The sequence below is a fragment of the Colobus angolensis genome, unplaced genomic scaffold (assembly GCF_000951035.1).
Source record: "Colobus angolensis palliatus isolate OR3802 unplaced genomic scaffold, Cang.pa_1.0 Scaffold17, whole genome shotgun sequence".
NCBI classification, from domain to species: domain Eukaryota; kingdom Metazoa; phylum Chordata; class Mammalia; order Primates; family Cercopithecidae; genus Colobus; species Colobus angolensis.
Genome location: NW_012114821.1, coordinates 2,538,467 through 2,544,887, shown reverse-complemented (window position 1 = coordinate 2,544,887; position 6,421 = coordinate 2,538,467).

The following is a 6,421-nucleotide window of genomic DNA, read 5'->3' as shown; positions in this document are numbered from 1 at the left end:
ATGAACCGGGAAGCCAGGCCCACCAGCCCACTGCACCATTTAATGTCAGCAAATAAAATTCAGTCAATAAGAAACCCCCGTAAGCCCTTTATCACGGCACAAGGCGGAAGGGGCTCGGCATTGCCCATCGTGGGAGGAGGCACTTAAGGGCTGCGAACTGGGGCTGGGCAGCGTGGCAGCCACATAACAGTGGGGGACCCAGCCCAGGAACCAGCCAAGGCAGGTGGCGAGCAGCCAGGGTAGGTCTGTTGGGATCGCATCCGGGAGTATCTATGGAGCACCCACTGTGGAAGGGCCCGAGCCAAGTAGAGATAAAAGGTGAGGGTCTCCCAGGCTGGGCCTCGTCTAGGGGGAATCTCTGGGCTTCTGAGATTTGCTTTCAACCAGTCTCCCCCTGACTTCATACCCACCTTGCCCAGCATCCCCACTTTAGAGGTTGAGGACAGGGTCCTTGAGAGGGGGAGCAGATTGGTGGGGTTGCAGGTGTGGATGAGAGTCATAGCAGGCCAGCCAGTAAGGGCCACGGTGCCGGATGGACAGGCGTATGGGTGCTGAACGCACAGGCAGATGGGTGGATGGACTGACGGGGGATGTGTGGATGGTTGGACAGGGGGATGGGTGGATGGATGGACAGGCAGATGGGTTGACTCAACCAGCACAAAGAAAGGAGCTGCCAGGGTTCAAGCTTCCTTTCCACAGAGTGGGAGTAGTCTGTGTCGCCTCAAGGGTCTGGAGGAAAATGGCCCTGGGTCATTCCTGGAGAAGACTGAGGCAGGTGGCTGCAGGCTCTTGGCCAGCAGGGCTGGCTGGGCAGGGGAAGCTCTGTCCCTCCAGCTTCTGGCACATGCATGTGCATGTATGCATTGCCACAGTGCATGTGTGCATGTACGCTCCCACACACGAGCACATGAGCAGCACATACACGGACTGCAGACGGAGCCCCTCGTGGAAATGGGCACACACCCACATGCTCAGAAAGCCAGAGGCTCCCTCTCAAGTCACAAGTAAGGGGGTCTCTGCCCACCACCCAGTGAGCACAGGGGACCACCCAGGCCTTTCCTGGTTTCTCGCTCTGCACCAATGGCAGCGTGAGGATCAGGCCAGGAGCATCCCCTCCGTCAGGCCTCTCCCATCCCACTACTGCCTCCTTCCCCATTCTGGGCACCTGCCAGCTCCAAGGCACCTGCAGCGCTGGCCCTAGTGCCCCATGGAGGGTCCCCAAGCACAGTTGAGGAAAGGCACAGCCTCACTGCGTGCAGTCAGCTTCCAAGGAAGCCTTGAGAGTAAGCGGACACATGCCTGTCCCAAAACAGCAGTGCAGAGATCCCACCTCAGCCTTCTCTGGGCTGCCCCCATCTCTTAGTTGTGACTCAGGGTATCACCCAAGAAGCAGAACATGAACACGAATGAAAGAGGAGCCCATAGCATGCTGATGACCCCTGCAGATGTGTTGGGGAGGACAATTCAATTAATTAAACACCATGATTGAGTTCCATAAACAGAAAGGCTGTTTATTTACTTAATTGTTGAGCTGCAATAAAGCAGTTTTTTTCAACTTCTGTCCTTTGCAAGCTGTGGACGCAGCCCTGCTCTTATATAAGCGACCCTCATTGGTGCCCCTCTGTGAGGGGAATGGACCCCGCCACAAACAGAAAGCTCATGTGTAGGCTAAAGGGGTCACGGTGCATGGGAGGGGTGCTGGAGGTTGAGGCTTTAGGGCCAGTGAGGAGCAGACTCTGGTTTTAGTAACAAACTGTGATGAGGCCACTGGCAAAGGCGGTGGTCAGAAGGCCTGGGACCACTTGCCAGAGGGAGACCCTGGCCCCAGGGTCCCACAGAGCGGGGGCTGGACTGAGCCCTGGGGAGGCCAGAGCATTCAGCACCCACGAGGGGCCTCAGAGACACCCGATAGTTCCCCCATCACACTAGAATCCTCTAAGGCCTCTCAGCCAGGGCTCCTCCCTCTTAGAAGCTGCCCCGAACTCTGTCCTGCTCCCCTAATCTTCAGCCCTAGGGTGGGGGTTTTGAATAATGTCTGTTATTCAGTTCAACAGCAAGGTACGGTGAGAGCTGGCAGCTTCATTTTGGGAACCGGGGGCGGGGGGGGGTGGGCAGAGAGAGAGAGAGAGAGAGATTTATGAGAGTCCTCATGAGACAGCTCATGATGGAAGTGAGGCTGAGCTGCGGTGAACCCTGTCGCTGAAGAGACAGCCTTCACTCTGGGTCTTGCAGGGGAAAATACAACTCTTTATTAAAATTTATTGCCCTGAAAAATGGGCAGTGTGACTTACTTATCCTGGGTAAAGTGTGTTGCAGGTGGCAGGGCTGAGCCTTGGGAGGGTGCCCCTGTCCACAGGCCAGAGGCCCCTCTGTGCAAAGGAGCAAGTGAGCCTGGGGACCTGCCACCTCCCCATGCCTGCCATGGTTGCCACCCTGCCCAGTTCAGGGTGTCTCCTCACCAAGATTCAGGGTAACAGGAGGATGAACCCAGCTCCTGGTCCCACAGATTTGGACTCAGTTCCAGCATCCCCTCTGCCTAGCCATGTGACTTCAGTGGCCCCTGCCCGCTGAGCTCAGCCTCCATCTACAATGAAGAGGTGACAGCAGCTGCCGCCACCACCCTGAAGTCCAGGTTTCTCACCATCCCCAGCCTGGCCAGGCCTTCCTGCCCTTCAGATGGCAAGCCCAGGGCTCCCTGCCATGGAGCCCACAGAGTCCCCGGCTTCCGTCAGGGACCCCAGGGGAACTGCAGCACCACATGTGCAAGACCCAGGCTTCGGCCACCCCCTTAAGAGAAAGGACCACCTGGCCCACTTGTGTCTCGGAGGAGGCTGCCAGTCAAGGGAGAGCCTGGGCAGTAGCCTTGGGGAAAGGTGGGCAGGTGGCCCTCCCACCCAGGGAAGGGCCGGCATCTGGGCCATCCTTATGGCCCCCAAAGCCCCAGACACCTCTCCTGCCCTCTGCAGGCAGCAGAGCCTTCGGCGTCTGGGACCTGGGCAGGAGGAAGAGAACTGGGTGTGAGAAGGGGAGGCCAGGAGGGAAGGCTGGTGGAATGGGGGCATCTGCTCAAGGCTCATCCCAGGACCTCAGAAGGAAAGTGGGGAGAAAACAGTTCCTCATGAGGCAGCCCTTTTCCACTGGCCCTGCAGCTGCAGATCAGACCCAGCCTCTGCCTGCCCATGGGTGTCCTGGGTCCCTCCCTGTGTCCAGCAGAGCCGACCCCTGAGCCAAGCCTGCAGTCAGCTTGTCTAGGGTGACGATGAGGCTACGTGAGGGTGCTCGTGGCTCCTGTCAACCTTAAAAAGATCAGGAAATATGGAATACGGTTAAATGTCGTTTATTTGCACACAGTGCTTGAGAAAGGCCACCTGGGTACACAGATTCCAAAGAATGGAAGTTGGTGCTCCCAAGTGGAGACGTTTAGGGGTCATTTATATAGATAACGCTGGGGAAGCTTAGTGGGGCTTCAACACTGTCCACACAGGCCAGCACATCCAATTACGTGGGGCTGTGTTCTTTTCGGGAGAGGCATATTGAACACAGAGGATGAAGAGTCATGGGGTCTTGTTTGCCTTCTGGTCTGAGTTGGGTGCAAGGTAATACAGAGGGAAAGGTCCACAACCGGGAGAGGAGGAGGGCTTCTCTCTCGCATCATTGACTATTAATTGTGAACCTCAAACACCTGAGACAGGTCTCAGTTCATTTAGAAAGTTTATTTTGCCAAGGTTGAAGACACACACCCACGATACAGGCTCAGGAGGTCCTGATGACATGTGCCCAAGGTGGTCAGACCACAGTTTGGTTTTATACATTTCAGAGAGACATCAGACATGAATCAACATGTGCAAGATGAACACTGGTTCAGTCTGGAAAGGCGGGACAACTGGAAGCGGGGAGGGAACTTCCAGGTCATAGGTAGGTAACAGACAAATGTTTACATTCTTTTGAGTTTCTGATTAACCTTTCCAAAGGAGGCAATCAGATATGCATCTATCTCAGTGAGCAGACGGATGACTCTGAATAAAATGGGAGACAGGTTTGCCAGAAGCAGTTCCCAGCTTGACTTTCCCTTTTAGCTTAGAGATTTTGGGGCCCCAAGATATGTTCCTTTCATATTTTCCCCCTTTTCTTTTTTGAAGTCTTTTGGAGAAAGAATTTTATAAGAAAATGAGTCTCTGGTCTCAGGTTTTGTCTGCTCTCTCATGGCTAGGATGGTTTATTCCTGTATAGTTAGGTCTGGAGTTATTAGAAAAGCTCATTTTTAGAAGGTCGTGAAGTGTCATGTCCTGTGAAAAGAAAATAGGGGGAGGAGGGAGGAAAAACAACAACAAACAAAAGAACAATCTGGGAAAAATTAATATAGGCCACATTACTCTGAAGCCCATACATTAGTAGGCAGGTATAAAAGTGGCTTATGTATGTAAATAGGTTGCTGTTGTTTTCTTCTGAAGTTTAAGTTGCCTGGCTTCAGTTCACAGGGCTTTATGAAAGCACAGCTTAGTTTTCAGTAACACCAAATCAGGAAAAATGGGAGAAAAAGACAGAAGAAAAAATAAAAAACATTATTTTGAAGAGTTGTAGCCAAGAAAAATCATAATTCAGTCAAAACTATAGAAAATAATAAAAACTTTAAAACATTAGGCAAGACTAGAATCTAACAACAGGTATACTATAGGTTTTGCAACATAATTTTTCTTTCTCCAGTTTCCCATTTTTAATAAACATAAATCATGGTAGGACTAGTTTGCTTTATTATACTTGGCCTAATTATTTGTATTCAGAGCAGCAAGAATAATTATTTTTTACATAGGCTTTTTTTTTTTTAATGGAGTTTTCCTCTGTCACCCAGGCTGGAGTGCAGTGACACAATCTCACCTCACTGCACCCTCCACCAACCAGGTTCAAGTGATTCTCCTCCCTCAGTCTCCTGAGTACCTGAGATTACAGGTGCATGCCACCACACCTGGCTAATTTTTGTGCTTTTAGTAGAGATGGGGTTTTGCCATGTCGGCCAGGCTTGTCTCCAACTCTTGACCTCAGGTGATCCACCCACCTTGGCCTCCCAAAGTGCTGGGATTACAGGCATGAGCCACCAGGACCAGCCTACATAGGCTTTTAAATTGGCTTTGACGGAACTTTGTCTCAAATAAGACTTTTTAAAAGCTGAGTGCAGTCATGGATTCGTATCATCAAATATCTATGAGCTGGGGGATCCTCTTTTCTTGAGGTTCCAAGATAAAACTTGGGGCTGGTGGGCCTGTCAGAAAGTGACATTCTTTACTTACCACAGTTCAGGAACCCTGTACAGAGACTGTGTAGACAAACATGAGGCCAGTTTTCCCAAGGGGCTTTTACTGGCTCTGTAAGTCAATTTTGAGTCCTTAAAGGAAAGCACATCATTTCAGTCAAAGCCATGGTAGAATAACCAGTTTCTCCAAGTGTGTCCTCTTATACATGAAAAGAGATTCTTATTGCACTTATGTAAATAACTGTATTGCCACAAATAGCTTCCAAATTCTGGAGAAATCGGGAAGAGGAAAAACAAATATGTTATAAATTTTGTTCATAGGAATATACTAAATTGTTAAATCCTGTTTATCGCTCAAAAGAAAAGTTTCCTTGGCTCTGAAAAAGCAAATCAAAGGATTAGCAACATTTTCAGTGAAAAGTCAAAAGGATTACTTCAGTCTTGTAATAGTTCAGTCGCTGTAGTTAATTCCTGTTCTGCTTGATATTCCTGAACATTTCAGTTCTCCATGGGTCCTGAAAGTTTTTACTTTATTCTGATGTCACCATCTCCAAAGCTGTTAAAAACTTGTATGCAAGAGCACCTGTTGGAGTTTTATAGCTTTTTATAAAATCACCTTCTAAGAAGGACCAAAATAAGACAACAATTGTCTGTGAATGACAAAAGGTTTTAGGGCAGCCACAGTCAAAAGAACATTAACAAGAAAATTCATTACCTCTGTGGCACACGATAATTTAACATAATAATTATAATCACTACTGATAATGTACACTAAGTCATATCAGAATTATAGGAGTTTCCTATGATTTGGGAACACATAATGATAACATGTTTATACAAACACAGCCCAAAGAAACCCAAACACAATTTCATATTTGACAACACTTCCTATATAATTTTTATACCAAATAGGACAAATTATGTCATTTTTGGACTTTATGGAACTTAATAGCTTAAAGGATTAATTAGGTCAGAAAAAGACATAATTTATAATTTGATTTTGGAAAGTTTGTCAAATACCAAAGGTTTAAAACACTGGATATCACAGGCTATTGTAAAACAAGTCATTCATTTAACCAAAGTGCTAACTTGAGGATTTCAAAAAAGGTGAAAACCTTCATTCTTTCAGAGAAAACTTAATTTTCCAAACAATAAACCCTAATAAAAACAACA